The sequence below is a fragment of the Oenanthe melanoleuca genome, chromosome 2 (assembly GCF_029582105.1).
Source record: "Oenanthe melanoleuca isolate GR-GAL-2019-014 chromosome 2, OMel1.0, whole genome shotgun sequence".
Lineage (NCBI taxonomy): Eukaryota > Metazoa > Chordata > Aves > Passeriformes > Muscicapidae > Oenanthe > Oenanthe melanoleuca.
In genome coordinates, this window is record NC_079335.1 from 20,737,852 (window position 1) to 20,749,008 (window position 11,157).

An 11,157-nucleotide genomic window follows, 5' to 3' on the forward strand; every position below is an offset into this window, starting at 1 on the left:
TATAATTTGAGACCATTTTCCTTGATCTTAAAGGACCCAGCATCATTTTGAGTAATTATGCATTATTTGTACACTGTTATTTAGTAGGACCTTCATTAAGAGGGAGTCTCTTTGCTCAACAGTGTGTGGGCCAGTAAATGGTCATTAAGCCTGACTACTGGCTGACACAATAGCAAGGTTTGTATTTATTCTCAGTAACTCCACAGGAGCCACAGAAAGCACTTCAGAAAGACAGAGACATCTCTGCACTGGGGATCAAACCCAAGCAAAACACAATCCTTTCTCAGAAAGTGCTGAAATACATGGCAAGACCTGTCCCTCTGTCCACAACCACTGCATGAGAAGCTGCAATTTCCTGTCCTGTGTTGGACCAGAGGTTCATACACTGCACTGCACCCCTCTGAGAGCCCCTGCCCTTTGGGAAGAAGTCAGCAGCACTCTTCCCCTTCCACACATCCTTCATTCTGAGCCTCAGACTTCCTCAGCTGGAGCTCGGATCTGCATCTCTGCATTTCACATCTCTTAAGTAAATACTCTGTTTCAGGGATTGGTCTGACTCCCATTTGAACCCTGTGTAGTTTTTACCTCCATAATGTTTTGCAGCCATGAGCCCCACAAGCTATGAGGAACTTCAAATAATAATTTTGTTTATTACAGGCCACACTTTTGACTGTGGCATTTGGCATCCATGGTACTGTGCGAAACAGCAGGCAAAATAATCTTTCTGTCTCCCATTTACTGCTGGGCTATCCATTCTGCAGAGTTCTGCATGCTTTGGTATGGTCCATCCGTGGTCATTTTGACCTTGCAGCATTTCCAATCACCTGCCCCTTGAGAGGGAACTGCATGCAGTGTTCCAGACCTGGGATGCTCTGCATTGCCTGGTGATGTAACAGTGGTTTCTCACATTCCCGATGTTGCTTCAGCCCTGTTGAGCATGGGAGCAATCAGAGCACACCCAGCAGTGCTTCCACCAGACTTCATAGTCATGATTTTGCTGCATAGTTGTGCTGCATAAGCACAAATGCCTTTTGGGTCAAGCAAAGAACTCTCATCCCTGCTGCAATTTTATGCCCACCTCTGGGCTTTGTGTCCCTGTGTGTTCTTGATCACCCCATCTACTTGAAGTGAGTAGGAAAAGTGTCAGCAAGATTGTTAATGACAAGGGGAGCTGCACAGAGAACCTGAGCCATGAATAGTACTGAGTGATGTGCTCTTCTGGTCCTTAGGAATGGGAAATTTCATGCTCACAGGGAGACCAGACCTGTTAAGGTAGAAGAGAAAGAAGGTGCAGTACCAGTGGCAGCCTGGTGAAAATGTTTTGCCTCACCTTTCACTTTCATAAATGCTTTCTGTGAACTCAAGGAATTCAGCCCTTCAGTTTGGTGCTGCTTTCTGCTATATCAGCACTTTAGGCAGAACAGTTGGAAACATTCAAAGAGTGGGATTAATTAAAGGTGACTCAGAAGCAAATGGGATATGAAGAACTTGGAAAGAATGGAAGAGTAGCTATTGTACACAATGCTTTTCCAAATGAACACCTGGAGGGATGAAGCTATGGAGAGCATGGTTTGGGAAGCAGCCTTCCCACTGCACAGTGCAGTCATGGTGATTAAACACACCTTTGGGAAGCACACACTGTTTTGAAGGGGCTTTCAACCATCATCAGGTAAAGCTCACAATGAATGACTCAATGCATGTTAAGAGGCAGGATGACTCCACTTGCTATTTGGGTTCTGTACAAAAGGTTAGCAGTACTCCAGGCTGAACAAGGACTCTGTTGTTCACTGGTAACTACCACTAAAGAGTCCACTAGATAAAGTGAGTCATAAATGGCATCTGAAGTAGACTTTTCCCCAGCAGAGGATATTCCAGCAGGAAAAGGATCAACTCAGAGCAATTCACCAGCACAGGTTGTTCCCAGGCAGCATCACTGCCTGAGGAGGAGCAGAAAACACGTGGCCTTATTCTCTGTGCAGTGTTTGTAGAACTTTGGTCACCATAGCACCAAGTCACCAAATACAGAAATGTCCTTCTCATGATTCATAACTGAGCCCACAGTGGCCATTGCTGTAGCCAGCCACCCTCTGGCTCTGCCCAGTGTGTAAGAGCTGAATGGAGCTTTGCTGGGCACAACAGGCTGCTCCATCCTCCCAGCATGCTGCAAACAGGTTACTACACCCAGCAACTCTTTATGAGCTTTTTCTGGGCAGGTGAAAAGAGCAGGTAGTTCAGTGGATTATTTTACACAAGAATAGATCTGAGAGGTGTCACCTGCTATTACCAGGGTAAGGATTCAGAAACACTTTGTTATGAGACCTGGGGTTCAGCTCCCTATGTCCAGATCTATTCGGGAGGAAGTTTTCTGAAATAGTTACCAGTTTAAGGCTGATAACCTAGTATTAAGAAATTTTTGTCCAAATGGTTCTGCTGCAAGTGGCAGTATGAATCGAGAAAAAGACATTCTTTTTCCCAGTTTTGTTGTTTTCAGACATATGAACAGTTCTGCCATTCCCATGCTTCAGAGAAAGATGCTGAAAATCAGCAGCATGGCATCAGGAGAGGCTGACAGAAAAAAGTACTGTTTCAGGAGTCTGCTTCTGAAAATCCCTTTGAAATTCACATTGCTCAGCAGTATTGTTAAAGTCAGCAGATAAATACATTTGGGCTTCCATCCATATTGGGCACATGCCAGGCTATGTGTGACCTAAGGGCAGACCCCTCTGCCTCTCCAGAGCTCTCCTGCTGGATAAATACCCTGGGGGCAGAGGTGCCCTGTGAAGACAAGCTGCCCAGAAAGGCTTTCTGAGTTGGGACAGAGGAGTGGACCACAACAAGGAGACAAGGGTGCAGAGCTGAGAATGTGAGCAGACAGGCTGCACCTGGGAACCAGAGCATGGGAAGCACTGGGCTGCAAGGGGTGGGACCTGGGCACAGCAGGGCTGAGTGAACACAGACATGGGCATGGAGGGACCAGGACTTTTTGAACTGGAGAGAACTCTGAGCTAACAGAGGTAGAAGGAAAAGTGGTGGGTTGGTCTGTGAGTAACAAGGGCTAAGTTTTGTGGTGGGGACCTGGTCTGTGTAAGACCAATGACTGTGTGTGGCCTCCTGCTTCAGCAACCTTGTTTCTGCCTTCCCCTGCTACTGGATTGCCCAGAGATCTCAACATTACTGGCACTGATTACACTACCAGGAGCTTCATCACTGCACCTTCCAGATCGTCCAAATGGAAAGGCAAGCTCAGAATTACTTCTAGTTCCAAGAACTTTCACCTTCCTATCAACTCTCCAAGGTCCTCCAAGCCTTCTGTGCTGTGGCATCTCCAGTGGGTGTCATGAAGCTTCTAAATCAACAAGTGCAGAAGCCCATGGGAGTCTTTGAATATTTATCAGCAAGATTTGGTGTCCTGCCTCTAAGAATGGTGGGGAAACTGCTCCTGGTTAAGGCCCATGCTGCTGAATGGATGCCATAGGAGAAATGCTTCCTCCCCTTAGGAGACTTGGTGGTTTTCATAAAACAACAGGTAGCATCGTTTTCCTCCTTTTGCTTCAGCTTTTCACTACAGAGAGACCATTTGCATGATTATTTACTGTGTAAAAAGGCATGCAGGAAAATTTAATACCGTTCTGCCTTTGAATGCAAATACCAGATGCTGCAGAGCCTCAGCCATACAGATTTTTTAAAGAAAAAAATCCCTCTGTCCTTATCATAAATGAAAAATAAATTATGTATGTATTTTTGAAAGATTTCACCATTCCACACTTGGAATATGGTACTAAAATGCAACCTGAAATTATGTTTCAAATGTGAAGCTCAAAATAGTAACCTAAAAAGATGTTAAAGTGGAGGTGGCCCAAGAAATTTGTCTCTGTCCCATCCTGTCCCACCCCATTCCATCCTTAATCCTGGGAGATGAGCAATGGAGCAGCCTGGTCTGCAGGAAGGCATTTGGAACACAAAGGTGGATTTTTTTTGTGCACCATTAGCAGCAGAACAGTGTTTCTGTCTGGAAGGGGGGTTGCTGTTGGAGGCAGCAGAAAAAATAATCACGAAGTGCTTTGGGTAATATTCAAGGCTTCTGTCAACACCACCCAAATTACCAGAGCACTTACCATAGAGGCAAACCTTGGGAAATCACGTCAAGTGTTTAGCAACTAGTGACCTCATAGTTTGTCTTATTTGAGCAGTGCAGGATAAAAGCCTCCCACAAAGCCTCAGCAGACAACTGACATGTCCCAGCCTGTTTCCTTCAATGGTTAAAAGAAGTTATGGCAGCCATTTAAATAAAGTCTCCCTTTGTCTGTGCAATTATCTCTGGAAACAGCACAGGGTGTTATGGGCAGCCTTCACAGGTAAGAGGTATATCTGAGGGCCTATGCAGCACTTTGGGAAGCAGTTTAATCTGGTCTTGGAATGTCTCATCATGCTCACTTGAAGGAGACCACTTGCCCTGGATGTCCAACTTTTGAGGGAGGACAGGTGGTTTTGCACAGATTAGCCCATGACAGAAAGCTTCAGAAGGAAAATCTGAGTGTGTTTCTTTACAGAACTTTGTCCTCCAAGCCCTTTTAAGCCTCCTTTTCTGTCAGCCAGCAAGCCCCAGTGGCTATGCCAAGGCAGGGGTTGCAAAGAACAGTTATGTGACAAGATTTATTGGGAAATAAACCAGGAGCACCTGATGTCACCAGGCACCCCACAAAACACACAATACAGGATTATCAGGTTCAGTCTCCACGCCAAAGCCAATGGCAATGCAAGGCTGGTGAACATCTCTAGTCCACTCCTCCCCTTTCTCAGATGCTGATGTGTAAATCTAGCCTAGAGAACATTTCAATTCCACTTATCCCTATTGTCTTGTGAAAAATCTTATGGTCTTTACAAATGCACTCTGTGAGAAGCTGAATGAGGCATGGAGTCAAAAGGAAATTCACCTTTCTGCCCCTGGAAGTGGTTCTGCTAAGAACTGAAATAAGCTACAAATGACATTTTCAGAATTTTTTCCTCCACAAATTCACAGACTGGGTGGGGTGTTTTGAAAGAATGTTTTGATATGAGAAATGTCCCATTAGGTTTTACTCCATATTCTAGTGATTCAAAAATCCTTAGTGAAATGACACGTATTTCCAGACAGGTTTTGTAAATAAATTGGAACTAAATATTTTAAAGCTTCTTTCTCTCTCTCCAGGAGCATAGCCAGCACTGTGAGATGCCCTGGAAGAAAGGACTGTTGTGCAGTAAGTTACAACTTTATGACTGTGTAAAAAAAAAAAAAAAAAAAAACCTCAGACAATTGTTATACCTGACACTTATGTATGAGTGCACAGAAACAATCTGACATCTGTAAAATCCTTTGCCAACCTGGTTTAAGCTCACCTTGTGAAAGAAATGGATGCTAGTCACTTTTACTACTTGCAGTGCAGAGACTGAGTATTTTAGAGCCTGTTAAATAGGCTGGGTCAGACCCACAGATGATGTAAAACAGCCTCCTGTAGTTACTCTGACATAGCTGTGGTCACAGAGGGCTCTCTGCAGTCATTGCCCAACTGGTGCTGCCCCAGGAGCTCTTACATCAGGTACAACCCCCATGAGCTGCAGGCACAGCAGCCTCCTGCTCCAGCACTGCAGCTTCCACCCCGTGTCCCTGCTGGAGGAGCTGCAAGGTGGGCCAAGGTGCTGTGGGCTCTGCCAGCCAGCCAGGCCAGAATTCCAGCCCTGCCTGGCCCCAGCCCCATCATGCTCTCCTGATGTCTCTTTTGGAGCCCTTTGGTCCAACCCACCCATCCCTGCTCCCTTGCTGCTGCAGTGCTGCATCCATGAAAATGGCATCTTTGGATAGATCCAGCCATGCTGGAGAAATGAGCATTTTTTTAGGGGAATGTAAGGACCAATGGCTGTAATGTGCTTCTCCCCACTGGAAAAAGGGAGGAGGAGCTGCCTGCTGGCAGTAGGTTGTGTTAGCACAACACTGCAGGATGACTCAATTGCTCAAGGTAAAAGGGTGGTGAAATTTCATTTGAGTTGCTGTCAACTGTGAAAATGCACTTATCACAGACTTCTCCCACTGTCATGGAAAGAGACTGCATCCAGTCTTCTAGCAGCAGCCCTACAGCTCTCGCCCTGTCCCGCTCTCAAACTCCATGAGATGGGAGTGACAAGGATAAGATGCTCCAGCCACCCTCTCCCCTGGCTGAGCTCCAGCCAGAGGCAGCTAGACGCAGTCTAGCTTAACTTCCTTAACTTCCATGGAGCAATACAAGTCATGAAATCCACCTCATGAGACATTATGAAAAGCAACTCTCAGCTCTTTCTCAAACTTCTAAGGTTTTATTCTCTATTCATGGATAACTCTGCCCACATATCCTCACCCTCCAAAGTTGTGCCCCTCAGTGTTGTATTTCCATCTGGGCAGCTCCCAGCCCAGATAAGCTCTTTTAAAGATGCCACAAGGAATGTTTGCTGTGAAAGTGGAATTCTCCCAGCACATAAATGGGGAGGCCACTTCTTGCAGTCAAAAGAGAAGACCCGAGGGTCTGCCTCTGCAAATCTGTAAATCCCAGTGACTGGAACTTCAGCCTGCAGCAAGCTGAGCAGACTTGCTTTTAGTTCTTTCTTGAATAACAGCATCAAAGGTTACAGCTCTTGTGGTGCTGGTGCCATCTAGTCATAAATTTAAATCAGAGTTTGACTCTGCATTGTCCCTCGTGGATTTTATGTCTCAGGTCACTCTTTCCCAGAAGCTGAGGAATGAGCAATTACATGTCTGAACTTGCAGTCATAATTCTGTGGCCAGTTATCAGACATGATACATCAAGTAGCTTCATCTGATTAAAAATGACTGTGTACTCTTTAGCTGCAGTACTCCTCAGTCACACTGAATGTGTGAACTCATGAATGATGCTCATGTGAATAATCATCTAAAAGAACTAGAGGTTTTTTCCAACTTGCTCACCCAGATCTGCCTCTACCTTTGTTCAAGAGGGCTCTTTCCCCTTGTTCCTGGTGTTTGCTCTTTCACTTTCCCTTTATTTGTCTGTATTTTAGGGATATGCTGTAAGTGTCACTGCTTTTTCCAGTGTTGCTGGCATTTATCTCAGAATCTTCAGCTCTGGTGTGACTTCCAAATGTCCTTTCTCCCTTGTTTTCATGCACTCCTACCTGGTCTTGATGGTTGGAGCATCCTGAGTTTCTAGCTTAACTGAGTTTGAAAAACACTACCACAGCTCTGGCCTTTGGTCCCCATCCATGTGTCCAGGGCACCGGAGGCTCCTGCACCAGCCTCTTCCACATCTGATTGTCAAATAAAGCATCAGTTGCTAGCAGCATCCTGGGGGGGCTGGTGTGTTTGCAAAGCTTCTCTTGGCAAGGGGATAGGGCATCTGCAGTTGCAGCCAAAGAGCACAGGCCTCTCAACAATAAAAATATGTTACTTTTTTCACCTCTGGACTGTGACAGAGTTGAGGAGGATGACTGTGGGTGCAGAACACTACAAGAAATTGGATGAGCATCAGCCACCCAAGAGCTGTGGGGTTCATCCCCACCCCTTCTCCTGTGAGCACAGCCTGATGGACCATGGACCATGGCATGTTTTGTGTCAGATTAAAAACTGGTATTTGCATACAGAGATGCACAAAGCCCACCAGGATTTTAACTCTCCAGACATATTTTTCACACTCCACTGAAACCACTCCAGGTAGCAAAGTGTGAGACTCTGCAGGCTGCATCTCTGGGAGAAGGTGCCTGTCTGTGTCCCAGGCACTGCACAGCAGGCAGCCCATGCTCAGAGACACGGTGTCTGCTCTCCTGGGAAGCACCTCAGCAGCATGCAGTGTGTTAGGGCTTCTTGAGAAATACTTTTGCATTTCTTCATGCCTTAAATAATTGCTTAAGCCCCCTTCCCCCCACTGCTCACATGCATTTCAAATCCTGCCAGTTTTCCTCAGGCTCATGGTGCAGAGCAGAAGGTTGCATGCTGCAGCATGGCACCCACTCCCAGGGAGACCTCTCCCCTTCCCCAGCTCCCCCATAAGCTCTGCCCCTGGCATTTGCCCCTGATGGAGCAGCTGACCCTGCAGGGGACAGCAGAGAACCTCACTGCATGGACAGGAGTTGTGCTTGACCACCCATACCCAGCCCAGAAAGCAGACACAGGCCAATTTTACATACAAGTAGTGACAGAGGCACCCTCAGCTTCCCATCCAATGCCTGTCCCAGTGTCCAGAGAGGTCTGTTCCTTCACAGTGCCAAGCTCCCCACAAGCCGCTGTCCCCAGCCCCTGCTGCACTGGCTGATGCTCGGGGCATCTGATCCCCCCAGTGACACCCACTCTGCTCCTGATATCCACTGCCAAACTTCAACCATTTTAACATTAAACTGTCCTGGAGGTATCTACCTCTAGCCTGCATTTGAGCCTTGGCCAGGATTGGTGGGATGGGCTGGCCATTTGCAGGAGGAGCCTTGGGCCAGGCACTGGAGTGCTCACCCTGGGAAGAGCAGGTGGTTTTATCACCTTTCTGTTGAGATTCCTGACATCACTGCAGCTTGGCATTGGACATGGATCTTCCTGTGCCTGTGAAAATCCACCAGATCCCAGGCTGTTTGAAAGCATCCCCATAGGTACATAGCAGATCTGAGATCCTGTGGGGTTTTCTGTTATTGATGGCTCATCTGGCTTCCAGGAACCACTAACTGCCAACTGGAGGCTTTTTTGCAGCAGGAACATTTTGAAAACCACTGTCCCATGCCTACCCTCTGGTGAGTGATAAATTGCAAGCTCTCATGGACACTTTTTCTACAGTTTGGTGGGGGTTTTTTCTCTCTTTCCTCCCTCTACTCTTTTATTTTAGTGAAAATGACAGGTAGTTAATTATATGTCTGACATCCAATTGAGTCAGCCAGTGGCTTCACAGCTCAGCAGGGGAGGACAGGCAGATAAGCAGCCAGACACACAGACATACACACCCACACATGTATGCACACATACACACTCACACAACACTGTACAAGTTGTTTCTCTTAGAAACCTGGATCTACAGCAATGATGGATCTACAGTGGTTTTGGCCAGTGGTGGACATTTGTCAAAGACAGTGACCCTTGGCCAGGATGGAAAGATGTCACTCAAGGGAAATGGGACTGGCTTTTCCCTTTATGCTTAAAAATCCCCAACAGCTTGAAAATTGTTCTTCAAAGACTGGTTGGGTGACATGCCCATGGCACTGGACCCTGCTCAGGCCACCCCCAGGCCCTGCAGGGGCCCCAGCTGGAGCAGTGCTTCTGGCTTGAGCTGAGATTGAGTGAATCCTCACTGCATGTCCCTGCTGGGGCCCTGGTCCTGACACTGCCCAGCTGATGTGCTCTTGTGCCTGCTGTGAAAGCCCAGCAATACTGCTTTGACACTAGCAGTCATGAGAATAATTTCACTGCTCTCTGTGGGACACAAGTGTACTCAGGTCTGGAGCAGCACTGGTGACCCCAGAGGAAGGACAAGCCAGAGCATGGTTTGATTTAGGGAGCCATAAATCACACACAGGGACACAGTGGGAATAGGTGGGTTATTAGGGGCAGTATTTGGGCATATTCCACATTTTCTCTGGGCTGGGGCCCTGTGCAAAGTGGATACACAGGCATCATTGGAAAGGGACCTCTGTCACCTTGCCTCTGAGCATGTGCCCTACAGTGTGGGACAGCCCTGTGGCCAGCTGGGGTCAGCTCCAGTGCCATCTGCCACAGCAATGACAAGTGTCCAAAGGTGTCTGCACTGGGCTCAACCAGGAGCTGATCTCAACAAGGCCTGTTGAGAAACAAGTTCAGACACTTTAGGAATTGCCCTCTGTCAGCCTCTAATTGCTGACTCTAGTAATCATCAGCTGATGAGATCTGAAATTTGGATCAAGGAACAGCTTAAGCAAGTGAGTATTGCAACAACAAAAATAGAGAATTCACACATGAACATTATTTTTTGCAAGAATGAATCTAAGCTCTTACTCTGCCAGTACCATGCAACAGCACTAGGTATTTCCAGAAGTGGGGTTGGATGTGGTTGTACTCCAGAGAGGGCTTTGCTCCAACATCAAGGTGCAAAGGATTCAGATTTAGTCTGAGCCAAGATGACCTACAGAGCCAGGTCTTTGTGCCTGGGTTTGCTACTGCTGACTTCATTTATGAGTATGGGCACAGGGAAGTTGTGCAAGCCTGGTAATACGTTTGCACATTTAGAAGGCAGTGGTGCAAAACCACACTTGAGTCACAGCTGAACACACTTGATGGAGAAGACATTGATATATTTCACTATATTTAGATCAGCCTAGGTCTTCTGAAAAAGCAAAAACAGCAAAAAGGAAGGAGGACAGAGAAGGCTGGTAAAGAGTAGGTCATAAGAGTCTTTCATATGGCTGTTAAAGAGTAATGAAATGAAAAGAGCAAAGAAAATATTAACACTTACTTTGCACTCTGGCTGCATTCATGTGTGTCCACTTTATTTAGAATTGGAAATCTCCTAAACTTGGCAAAGTAATGGAAGACATAACAGAATGCATGTAGTTCCAGCCTGGCCTGTATCTGCTGGAAGAACTTGTTGAAATAATTTCTCAGGGTCTGGCTTGAGGACATTCTGTGGCAGTAGAGTTTATATTCTTATTGCTTTCTAGATCAAAAGGGAGTGATTTAAGGCCTGGCCTAAAACAGGCTCTTTTAGAGAGAAATAGAAATGTCAATCCAAATTTTGAAGTTCACCCCCAAAGGGGATTTGGAAAAAAATTTCTGAAAGAAGCGAAGCAGTGTTTTATGGGCATCTTCCACCTTCAAGAATGCTGAATACTTCTCATACCTTCAATCAAAAGTAAACCATGAGAGTAAAGAAAGGAGATTTACTCAGCCAAGCCAGCAGAGGCCAGGGATGCAGTGCAGCACCTCCAGCTTCACCCTCCACTGGGGTACAATGGCAAAGTGCAGAGTGCTCAGAGCAGGACTGACCTGCAGGGTCTCCCTCACACCCTCTGAGCTGCCTCTCTGATGAACTCCTTTCCCTCCCCACCCTGCCATCCAGCTCCATCCTCCAAAGTGGAGTCTGCCTCCAGAATCCCTACAAGAAAGCCCAACAAACAAGGCTGCTGTTCCTGCATTTCTCAAGTTGCCAGCAGTGCCTAGGCATTGAGGAA